The sequence below is a fragment of the Erpetoichthys calabaricus genome, chromosome 1 (assembly GCF_900747795.2).
Source record: "Erpetoichthys calabaricus chromosome 1, fErpCal1.3, whole genome shotgun sequence".
Taxonomy (NCBI): Eukaryota; Metazoa; Chordata; class Cladistia; order Polypteriformes; family Polypteridae; genus Erpetoichthys; species Erpetoichthys calabaricus.
In genome coordinates this window covers 344,343,084-344,355,516 of record NC_041394.2, presented here as the reverse complement: position 1 = coordinate 344,355,516, position 12,433 = coordinate 344,343,084, and positions in this window count along the sequence as shown.

Genomic DNA, 12,433 nt, shown 5'->3' with positions numbered 1-12,433 from the left:
GTACTGAACTGACTTTAGCTGCAGGTGGAAGTTCCCGTCGCACTTTATTCATGGTGCCAAGCAGAGCTGTATTGCGGTGCAGCAGTCTATTAGCCAGCGAAAGTGACGTGAAGAAGTTGTCTGTTGTTACGGTTCTGCCTTTTTGGATTGCGGCAGATTTGGAGACAAAGTACATGTGCAATGCCACTCCTTATTTAGGAAAAGATCCCAGTCGTCCCACAGGAGAAAGACTTTCCGAGTCTGTGGTCATAAAGCTTATGGAGCCATTTCTGGACAAAGGCAGAACCGTAACAACAGACAACTTCTTCACGTCACTTTCGCTGGCTAATAGACTGCTGCACCGCAATACAGCTCTGCTTGGCACCATGAATAAAGTGCGACGGGAACTTCCACCTGCAGCTAAAGTCAGTTCAGTACACGAACAATTCTCCACGCTGGTGTTTAGATCTCCCAGTGCCATGCTGACAGTGTATGTGCCCAAAAAGATGAAGTCTGTCTGCATTCTCAGCACAATGCACCATGATGTGGAGATTGGGCAAGATAAAAAAAAAAAAAAACAAACACGGTCACAGACTACAACCACATGAAGGTATGCTAATGAAAAAAATATTAGTGTGACGAAGTATTCTGGTGCTCTTCTGGTGATAAAATGATTTCTTCAAAATGTCACATATATTTGTCTTTCTTTTTTCCCCAGCGTGGCGTTGACATCATGGACCAGACGGCGCGTGCTTGTTCAGTGCGCACAGGAACACGCAGGTGGCCGGTTGCTGTGTTGTACAACATCCTTGACCTAGCAGCGATGAACGCACACGTACTGTATAAGGCATGCACGGGGTCCGCTGAGAAAAGAAGAGTGTTCATGGCTCACCTTGCAGAGGAACTTCGTCGTCGCTTCTTACAGGAAAAGGCGATGGAAAAAGAAAAGATGATACAGCGTCAACAAACTTCCGTTCTAAGACTTCAGTTTCCCCCAGGGAAGAAAGTACAGTGTCAGGTGCTCATTCACTGTAATAGGAACCATAGCACAGAGAGGTGTGTACACTGCAACAAGTACACATGTCGTAAATGTAGGAATGGCGGACCTTGGGTGTGTGGGAACTGTTAATATTTGAATGTGATGATTTTATATAGCACGGATCGGAAATCAGCAGTTCTTAACATTGCACCACGCAAGCTGTTGTATCAACCACCAACTGTAACTTGCTTTCTTTATTCTTCGGTTATAGTCTTGAATAAAAGTGCACTTTTATTTATGTGAAACCAGCTGTGTCAGATGGGGTTGTATGGATTGATTCTGAATGTGACTGCGAGAATGAAAAGTGAATTAAAAAAAAAAAAAAAAAAAAGCTAACCTTTACCAGTATCATAAGTTACACCGCCTGTTACAGACTGAAATCAAATTTATATTGTTATTCTAAAATTGTAAGAATAAGAGCAGTTAATTTTTCGAAGTGGAGCCGTGCGGAATCGAACTCGCCACCCTCTAATTCCCAGTCAGGGGCTGATACCATTACGCCACCACGACGGTTGTAGTAAGAAAGTCAATGTGGCATGCTAACGCGGCTTTTTTTTTTTTTTTTTTTTTTGCATGAAGGCGCACGTGTTCTTTTATTTGTACTTTTTGTGAAAGTGTTTCTTTGATATATGGACTTCAGGCTTCATACGTTATATAGTTTATGCCTACATTTTTGTCATTTACTATTAGAATATGAAAAACGTTTCTGTTTTAAAAATGTGTTTGCACAGCCAACTATAGAAATGGAACACACATGAAATGCGTGTATTCCAAATAACGCTAGAATTATTTCCACTGTAAAACTCCACTTCAATCCCAGGTAATCAAATTAAGGCAAGGCTTGAGCTAGGAGAGAAGTTCATTCTAAGTCGGTGGGGGGATGGAATAGCTGGCTGCTAGTAGCTTTATCAGCACATTTAGATGACAAAGGATTCTGGCGGAGAGGTGCAAACGGATTTAAGACGCGATTTAAGGTGGGACGGATTTACGAGTTTTTTCGTAGGCTCTGGTAATTCTAGTGTTAAAGGATCCTCATAGCGGCAGCCGCTTATCGCCTAACATCACTGCCAAGCCAGGCGGCAGTTTATAGAAACAGCGCGTTTAAATCGACAATTCCGTGAGCATTTAGGACTGTATTATGGATACGTATGCAAGTGAATGGATGGATTTTTAAAATCTGTTCAATCATTTTCGATTATGTACTTCGTTCATCGAAACAAATTACAATGTAAACACTGAAATGTTAGGAAAAATCCACTCTTTTAATGTTAGTCCTGATGGAAATTGTTTAAAATAAGTGTAGTTAATAAAGAGGTAATAACTGGATTGTTTTACTATATTTTATATATTTTACTATATTTCATAAGGGTATAAAAATTCAAGCTAAAACCTGTATAGGCTAGTGTGGAATGGTGTGGGGGCGGTAAGTCCTGCATAGAGTGTGACACAAGTGTTCAAGAAGAACACTAGACGGGGAAAATGCAAACCATCTGAACGTTTATCCTTTATGTTACTAAAGTCCATTCTACCCTTTGTTATGTTTTCTGTTCCAAACAACTTTTGGTACTAGTGTCCCAAACGGACGGGACGGCACGGACGGCAGTTCCTACCTATTCTAGTGTTGGGCTCCGTTGGGGAGGCGCCCCGGTTGCTTATTTTTTTTTTTTACTTTAAATCATTAGACTGACCTACCCCAACCACAAATACTAACCTTAAAGTTAGTGGGGGTGGAACATAGTTGCTTATAGTTCCCTAATGTGAATGTCCCCTTTGGGTGCCTAATGTTAAAAATGAAAATCTGATTTGCGTCACGATAATAGAAAAAGGTACTAGCCGTCCGTGTCGTCTGTTCAAACTGGACCTTCAAAATGCTGATTGACTGCACCACTTTACTTCAAGCAGAGGCATCATTTTACTGTCACCAGCCACCATAAATTCCTAACATTACTCCTTCATATTTTTGGATTTTTCAAACCTAAGTCTACTTTTGTCTAAACACCTTAAAGTACCTTAGAGATGCATAACCAAAATCAGCTTTGCCTGTTTCAACTGAGTGTCAGCATTCAGCAAGTGGGTGGGAAGGACATTGCAGTCAGCAACATAATCCAGCTGGAAGATTGTTGCATACAACTGTTGTGCAGCCCCACTGGGTGTCGTACTGCATTTACTGGTTGTGTTGTGATAATAGAAAAGTTCCTCACAGTCCGAGGTGGCATCTGTATTTATAATGTACACTTTCTTCTGTGTCACTCTTGATTTGCATTTTACAGTAAAATTGTTTTCTTTTCCACATATTAGGCACACTTTGCCAAATACAGAACACTTATTTTTATCTTTCTCTTATGTTTTGTCACAGTACTTGCATAGTACTCACCTACACTGCTTAGTCTGATTTTTGCGTGGTTTTAAAGTTTGTATTTCCCCCATATTATAGAAGGAAAATTTTTTTTACATTAGGCATAAATAGCATATTAGCATAAATAGCCGTAAAAGTAATTAAAAGCTTCTGAAACATTAGATTAAGCATAAAATAAAATGTTAAGCAAATAAGATAGGTCAAGCAAATGGTTAACTAAAAAATCAGTCATATTGCATTTTCTAGTAAAAAAGGAAAATCACCAGTATTAAGAGAGCAGAAATGGAACAGGACAAGAATGACGCACAGAAACTACACGATGACAGAAGAAGGGGAGACCAGGACACCTGTGTTCGAGGGTCAGAAAGCTGAGAAACAATATCAGTAAAAAAATAGGTTCTGGTAGGCACGTAAGAAGCCAGCTGGAACAGTGAGTCAGCAGAAACAGCAAAAGGAAGACAACGTAATGTATGGAAAGTAAAATTAGTATATTCCAGTATTAGCATAAATAAATATAGACAAATATATAAGCATTAACCTTAGTGTACATACTAATGCAAGTCAGGACTGCCAAGTAGAAGATTAAATAAAAGCACATGGCATATTTCTTTTTAGATTAAAGCTTAGCTTCAGGCCACCATTATAACACAGTTTGAAAGGCTTAGAAAAGGAAATGACTAGAGAAAACCCATATATGGAATCAAGGCCTTGACCAGTGAAAGAAATAAGCAAAAACAGAAACTAGAAATGAACAATAGACAAGTAAAACATACCAGAGGGGCCAGCTGCAGGAAAGTGAGGCGATAATAACGGTTCCAATGGGAACTCACGGTATCTGCTGGACAGGAGCAGGGGGGAGTCAGAAAAAAGAGCAAATGAGCTAATTTGAATGAGGTCGGGGTGATAAGAAATCACTATATAAGTTTTGAATCCGGAATTATTCGGGGTTCAGCTCAATTTGGCCGTATTGGGTTGAGTCCGTGTTATTATTATGGTTATTTTATTGCAATAAAACTATAGACTCTGTTTGCCTATCCACTGAGTCCTAATAGCCTTCATTTCAGGTAAAAAGCCTTCTGGTGATAATTTTTTGCCACCACAATATCAGCCCACTCTACTGTACTGTTTTCATATTCTGCTGCTCCACAAATCTGCACACACTTCTCTAAAATGAAATTTTCTTCCAGTAATAATCATATTCACTTTTAAGTGTGAATCATAAGTGCCATAGACAATCCTACCTCTTATTAATTAGTCTTTTACCATTACAAAGTTATATGTGCCTGCCAGTCTCTGTAGGTTGTAAGAATGCTATGGGGTTGCTGTCGCCCCTTAAACCCAACAAACAGATTCACAGACACAGGGTAAAAGCACCAAGAAGTATTCTTTAATTAATTTGTCTTGCACAGTGCCTTCAAAGCACCACAGCCACAATAAACACATTTAAAATAATATCAAAACGCAATTCTCTTCGCCACACCACTCAGCAAGCTCTGTCACACTCCTCCCGACTCCGGCTCACCTGCTGGGTCTTCAGCAGTCCTTTATATAGTGCCCGACCCGGAAGTGCTTCTGTTCTTCCTTCCACATGACTTGCCAACACTTCCAGGTCAGATGGAGAACTCAAATTCTTTAGTCAGCCCAGAAGTACTTCGGGACTCCTGTCCACGTGATCCATTAGTAATTCCAGGCTATAGGGAACATATGACTCCCCCAGTCCTTTGACAGTTCCCCCTGGTGGCATCCTTGGCACCCAACAGGGTTGTGAAAACGAACTCCAAGTCCCAGGATGCCCTGTGGGAATCCGGGGCTCTTCTACACTCCAGAGGAGTGGCTATCTAGCTGCCTTCCCCCATCTTTTCTTTCACGGGGTGTCCCGGCTGGGTTGAGCTGCCGGACGTCCATCACAATGTCTTTACCACATGTTATCAATTGTTTCGTTTGTTTCTTGGCTTCAGGTCACGAAACAGAAATATTTGAAAAACTCATTTATTTTGGATTGCAATGTGCATTCAGAGATTCCATTAACACATTCAATATTGCATTAGCAATATTGCAATTTTAGTGTAGCAGTTGAATTCCTCTTTTACTTCATTCAACTCTTAGCCAAATTCATTTCTTCTAAGCATAGCTTTGAAGAAGCTGTAAAATTAAAGCAGCATCCATTTTGATTATATTGGTGTTAGCTTTGTTTCTCAATTAAAACTAAGCTGACTTTGTCATCTGTGGCTCCAAAATATACTCTGGAATGGCAATCCAACTTGGATGTACAATCTCTTGCTCAGGTCCCATTCCACTGCCACCATGTTTCACACGCAACTCCTTTATAACTTAAATGGAAACCACAGACTTTCGTGTTATTGTTATCACTGACATCAATCTTAAATGAGTGACCTCAGTTCCTATTACGAGAGATCAATAATTTTTTTTATATTAAGTAATAATGTATATCTCTCTATTATAAAAAGAAAATCCTGTCCTGGAAAGCAAAAGCAATGCGATGATACGTAATCTTCTCGGAAGACATTTAAAAGACCCGCAAGATAAAAGAGGCTTTGTACGGATCATCTTGCGGGGACCATAAACATGAGACTTGGTACCAAGAGATTGTCCCAGGGCCGTAGCAAAAAGGACAGCGGCTGTACAGACTTTAAAAAGATCGAAGGGCAGAGCGACAGCACTATCCCCCCAGACAGCGCGAGCAGCGTTATACGTCCTGCAAGAAAGAATTTAACCACACCCGGGGCCAGAAATGAAGGACAAGTATTGTTTTTACAATGTCACGCGAGATCAGGCAGTGAGCCATCATTTAAAACAAGTCCACAGACCTCTAAGCTAGCAGTTGTTGGATTGCTTTTGGCAGACAAGCATCATGTGCTCCATGCTCTTAAAACAATGACAGCTAGCAAGCAGCAAAAAGACAGCAAATAATCCAAAGGCATATCCTTAGCGTGCATTCAACCCCCTTCACAAAATGAGCAGTATTATATGTCTGGCAAGAAAGAGATGTAACCACGCGTGGGGCAGGAAATAAAGGACAAGTATGGTTTTTACAAAAGTTTTTAAAGTAAAAGTGAAAATAATGCATATGTAACAATTCACAAGAAAATAACAATCTGTTTAAATTGTAGATTGCCTGCCTAAGGTAAAGTCCTCCCTGATGAATGGGGACGTGGGAATGAGGGGTCATTTCATCAGGTTAGTGCTATTTCAGATGTGGAATGGCAAAATGGGGGAGGCAGCTTGATGAGTGAGGTCTCCAGGACTTAAAACAAATCCAAATCATATTATGTGATATCATCTAATGTGAAATTGTACTCCGTACTTCTAGAATTTTTATTTTTATATTGTATTGAGGATTACTTGTGTTCTGTTCTGTGTATTGTATTGTATTGACCCCCTTCCTTTTGACACCCACTGCACGCCCAACCTACCTGGAAAGGGGTCTCTCTTTGAACTGCCTTTCCCAAGGTTTCTTTGATTGTTTCCCTACAAGGGTTTTTTTTTTGGGAGTTTTTTTCTGGTTTTCCTAGAGGGTCAAGGCTGTGGGGCTGTCAGGAGGCAGGGCCTGTTAAAGCCCATTGCGGCACTTCTTCTGTGATTTTGGGCTATACAAAAAATAAATTGTATTGTATATCCAGTAAACCAAACACGGGGGTGGGCGAGCGAAGCGAGCAGGGGGCAGAGCCCCCTAGTAGTCTGTGACATGGTGCAGACAACAGGCGATGATATCCAAACAACAGTTATAACAGGACAACAAACAAGGCATAGCAAGGGAACTTATTGAAAGCTAAGACTATAGACTTTATTCTTGAAGCAAAACCTCAGAACTAAACAACGTGCAGAGATTTGAATAAAAAATGAAAAGCAGTTACTCAGTGGTCCAACACATAAGTGATGACCTTGAATTTATCAAGACATTGTTTACTACCACTTTTGATTAGGCAGTAAAACATTTTGTTAAAGAAATTATCAGGAGATGGAAGAGACAAAACTCATAAAATGTGCAGGGTCAAAACCGTTAAACCAAAAGAATAAAAAACCAAAATGACACACAAATGTCACTAAGCCTTCAATTCTTTAACCCAGTGTTTCTCATCCTTTAAGTATTTGCGACCCGAGTTTTCATAACAGTTTTAATCGCACCCCCCCCAAACGTTTTTTTGAAAGGAGCCCACTAATACCAATTTGTTCTTATTTAATTAATGATACATCCATCCATCCATCCATTTTCCAACCCGCTGAATCCGAACACAGGGTCACGGGGGTCTGCTGGAGCCAATCCCAGCCAACACAGGGCACAAGGCAGGAACCAATCCCGGGCAGGGTGCCAACCCACCGCAGTTAATGATACATCATAGATGCATATTTTATTATACCTACTTAACTTTTATCAACATTTATCTAACTCTATATTTATTTTTCTAGTATCAGAATGTAGTTTAAGTTAATTTGTTTTGGTTTCAATAGATGTATTTTTCATATTTTTGATTCTTGTTTTCTTTTTTTCACATCTTCGTGCCCCCCTTTCTGTTACTTCACACCCACCTAGGGGGGCCCACTCCACAGATTGAGAACCACTGCTTTAACCACTGTGAAAGTTTTGTGTAAGTGATTTGAGAATCAGAGTTTGTCACCATTGTAAGCAGTCCCCAGAAGATGATATCATGACAAATAACCTTCTGGTGTCACAGAAAGACACATTGGTATACGCATGTATGTGACTGGAGCGTGTGTCATAAAGAAATTACATTGGTATCAGCATTAATCTGCTGCCTGTCTCCAGGAAAGAAAGATGTCCTTTTATCTCACAAGAACTTTGTCACTTCAGAAAAACTTGGGCTGTTTAACTTAAGGGCACAGATAGGTTAAAGAGCCTAGTACTCAGCTGAATAGGCATTCAACCAGTTTTGTATCTTATAGACTACTAGGGAGCTCGGCCCCCTGCTCGCTTCACTCGCCAACCCCCAGGTTTGGTTAACCGGATATACAGTTTAAAGAGATCGTTATTTTCATGAGAATTGTTACAAATTCATTATTTTAACTTTTACTTTAAAACTTCACTAAAACAATATTTGGAATTAACTTTTTTTCAAGATCGCATTGAATTTTGATTACGTGTTCGGACTTTCATCATGACAATGCAATGTATAACTGCCCGTGACTGAATTTCGTTTCTTTCTCTCTAATAAATAAACTGACATTTTTGAATGTTTGTCCATGTGATTTGTTAACTGTCACAGCAAAAGCTATTCTCACGGGAAACTGTAAACATTTTAATGCGAATGGCATATCAAGATCTCCTTTTGTGTCTGATGTTATTCACAGAATATGTACTACATTACCTTTCTTGTCGCCTGTTAAAATGAAGTTTTACTTTGTCTTTTACTCTTTGTCTTTTATTTCTGACCCCAATTGGACCTGCAAAGTTTTCAGTCACACTTGGTCCAGGCTGATTATTACTTTCCTTATTTTCAGAATTTGCACATAGATCATTATTGTTCTTTTTTGCATTCTTTTCTCTTCAACGCTTTTGGGTCTTTTTTCAACATGCTGGTCTTTCTTCTCCGCTTAGTCGTTGACTTGTCATCTAGAATGTATAAAAGTACTGTCCTGATAAAATTTATAAGAGCTGAGAACACAGGAAGTGTGTCGGACAAAAGCATTCACATGACTAAGAGGTTAGATGACCGTGGTCTTGTTTAAAAATGGTTGTAAGTAGAGCGTGACTCAAAAGAATCTAATGGCAAAAGTCACCATCTTGTGGGACGTGTTTCCAAAGGTTGTAAGTATGACATGACTTGAATAAATCTCATGTTAAAAGTCTCTGTGTCATGGGTCTTCATTCCAAAAAGTCTCTTGAAAAAGTCACGTCTCATCCCAAGATGTTTTTTATTATAATAGAGAGATATTGGAATTGTTTTAGAAATTATATGGTACGTGTAATACAAGACTGCAGTGGGCTGGCACCCTGCCCGGGGTTTCTTCCTGCCTTGCGCCCTGTGCTGGCTGGGATTGGCTCCATCAAACCCCCGTGACCCTGTGTTAGGATCTAATGGGTTGGACAATGACTGTATGACTGTAATTCAATATCTTCACAGTCATGTTTGGTCAAAAATGAATGCTAATGTTATGGTGAATCTTTTGGGATTGTTTATGTTGTTGTCATAGTATGTCTGAAAAATCTCTCTGTAAATACGCATATAAACAAAGTGACCCCCAGGTATGCTTTGTCAAGGGTAAAACTGAATTTTATGACATTTGAAGTGCCACCACTTGGAACCAGTGTGAAGATTATATAGCCACACATTGACCCATTAGATGAACTTTGATCTCTGACTACCTTTAGATTGAGGATTAGGATTCAAATGTAAAAATGGGAGGTAAGTAATTCTGTCATCTGGAATTCAGGTCTAGTATTCTTTATTTAGTTTTTTATATATATAATTTTGTTCCTGGCGGCACGGTGGCGCAGTGCTGCCTCGCAGTTGGATGACCTGGGGACCTGGGTTCGCTTCCCGGGCCCTCCCTGCGTGGAGTTTACATGTTCTCCCCGTGTCTGCGTGGGTTTCCTCCGGGCGCTCCGGTTTCCTCCCACAGTCCAAAGACATGCAGGTTAGGTGGATTGGCGATTCTAAATTGACCGTAGTGTGTGCTTGGTGTGTGGGTGTGTTTGTGTGTGTCCTGCGGTGGGTTGGCACCCTGCCCGGGATTGGTTCCTGCCTTGTGCCCTGTGTTGGCTGGGATTGGCTCCAGCAGACCCCCATGACCCTGTGTTCGGATTCAGCGGGTTGGACAATGGATGGATGGATGGATTTTGTTCCTGTATATAATTTTGAGTTTGCTATTATTAAATTGTGAATTACTGAACTGGTTTATTCCCTTTAACTGTGCACACACACTGGAATGCAATCTGTGAGGTTCACAGTCTGAATATTCATACTATTTATGGTGAGTATTCCTAGATAGGCTTTAAATTAAATGTAACACATGTTAAGTTAGGCTCCATAGCTCCTGAGGTTTTATTCTGAAACATTTGCTAAGAAATGGCATTTATCCTCTGAGGCTGAATATGAAATGTTATTCATGTAACTGTGATGGGCGGCCATGGCCACTGTGTAGCTGGGACACCACCAACAGTATGGAAGGACAGGGAAAAGGGCACTGGTGAGGCAATACCCACCCTGGTATACTAGAGGGTAACCCTCTTGGGAGGCTGTGGCACCACGGATTCCCGCAGGGTATGTCAGAAACTGGAGTTTGGTGAAGCCCTGTTAGGTTCCATAGGGGTCACCAGGGGGACCTGCAGTGCCCTATAGAGGACCTCCAGCGCACCTGGAAGTGATTAGAGATAATTACTGATGAGCCACCTGGAACACTCCCAGGACCTGAAAAAGAGGAGCCGCCTCACTCCATTGAATGGCCAGAGTTACTGCCTTATTCTAAAATGGATTAAATTCATTTTTTCCTCAGAATTCTACACACAACACCCCATGACAATGTGAAAAACTTTACTTGAGGTTTTTGCAAATTTATTAAAAAATAAAAAAACTGAGAAATCCCATGTACATAAGTATTCACAGCCTTTGCTCAATACTTTTTCGATGCACCTTTGGCAGCAATTACAGCCTCAAGTCTTTTTGAATATGATGCCACAAGCTTGGCACACCTATCCTTGGCCAGTTTCGCCCATTCCTCTTTGCAGCACCTCTCAAGCTCCATCAGGTTGAATGGGAAGCGTCAGTGCACAGCCATTTTAAGATCTCTCCAGAGATGTTCAATCAGATTCAAGTCTGGGCTCTGGCTGGGCCACTCGAGGACATTGACAGAGTTGTCCTGAAGCCACTCCTTTGATATCTTGGCTGTGTGCTTAGGGTCGTTGTCCTGCTGAAAGATGAACTGTCGCCCCAGTCTGAGGTCAACAGCGCTCTGGAGCAGGTTTTCATCCAGGATGTCTCTGTACATTGCTGCAGTCATCTTTCCCTTTATCCTGACTAGTCTCCCAGTCCCTGCCGCTGAAAAACATCCCCACAGCATGATGCTGCCACCACCATGCTTCACTGTAGGGATGGTATTGGCCTGGTGATGAGCGGTGCCTGGTTTTCTCCAAACGTAACGCCTGGCATTCACACCAAAGAGTTCAATCTTTGTCTCATCAGACCAGAGAATTTTCTTTATCTTGGTCTGAGAGTCCTTCAGGTGCCTTTTGGCAAACTCCAGGTGGGCTGCCATGTGCCTTTTACTAAGGAGTGGCTTCCGTCTGGAAACTCTACCATACAGGCCTGATTGGTGGATTGCTGCAGAGATGGTTGTCCTTCTGGAAGGTTCTCCTCTCTCCACAGAGGACCTCTGGAGCTCTGACAGAGTGACCATCGGGTTCTTGGTCACCTCCCTGACTAAGGCCCTTCTCCACCAATCGTTCAGTTTAGATGGCCGGCCAGCTCTAGGAAGAGTCCTGGTGGTTTCGAACTTCTTCCACTTACGGATGATGGATGCCACTGTGCTCATTGGGACCTTCAAAGACAGCAGAATTTTTTCTGTAACCTTCTCCAGATTTGTGCCTCGAGACAATCGTGTCTCAGAGGTCTACAGACAATTCCTTTGACTTCATGCTTGGTTTGTGCTCTGACATGAACTGTCAACTGTGGGACCTTATATAGACAGGTGTGTGACTTTCGAAATCATGTCCAACCAACTGAATTTACCACAGGTGGACTCCAGTGAAGCTGCAGAAACATCTCAAGGATGATCAGGGGAAACAGGATGCACCTGAGCTCAGTTTTGAGCTTCATGGCAAAGGCTGTGAATACTTATGTACACATGCTTTCTCAGTTTTTTTATTTTTAATAAATTTTCAAAAATCTCAAGTAAACTTTTTTCACATTGTCATTATGGGGTGTTGTGTGTAGAATTCTGAGGAATAAAATGAATTTAATCCATTTTGGAATAAGGCTGTAACATAACAAAATGTGGAAAAAGTGATGTGATGTGCTGTGAATACTTTCCGGATGCACTGTATGCACTGGGTTGGTTTAAAGTCAAACTTCTATTATGGACTG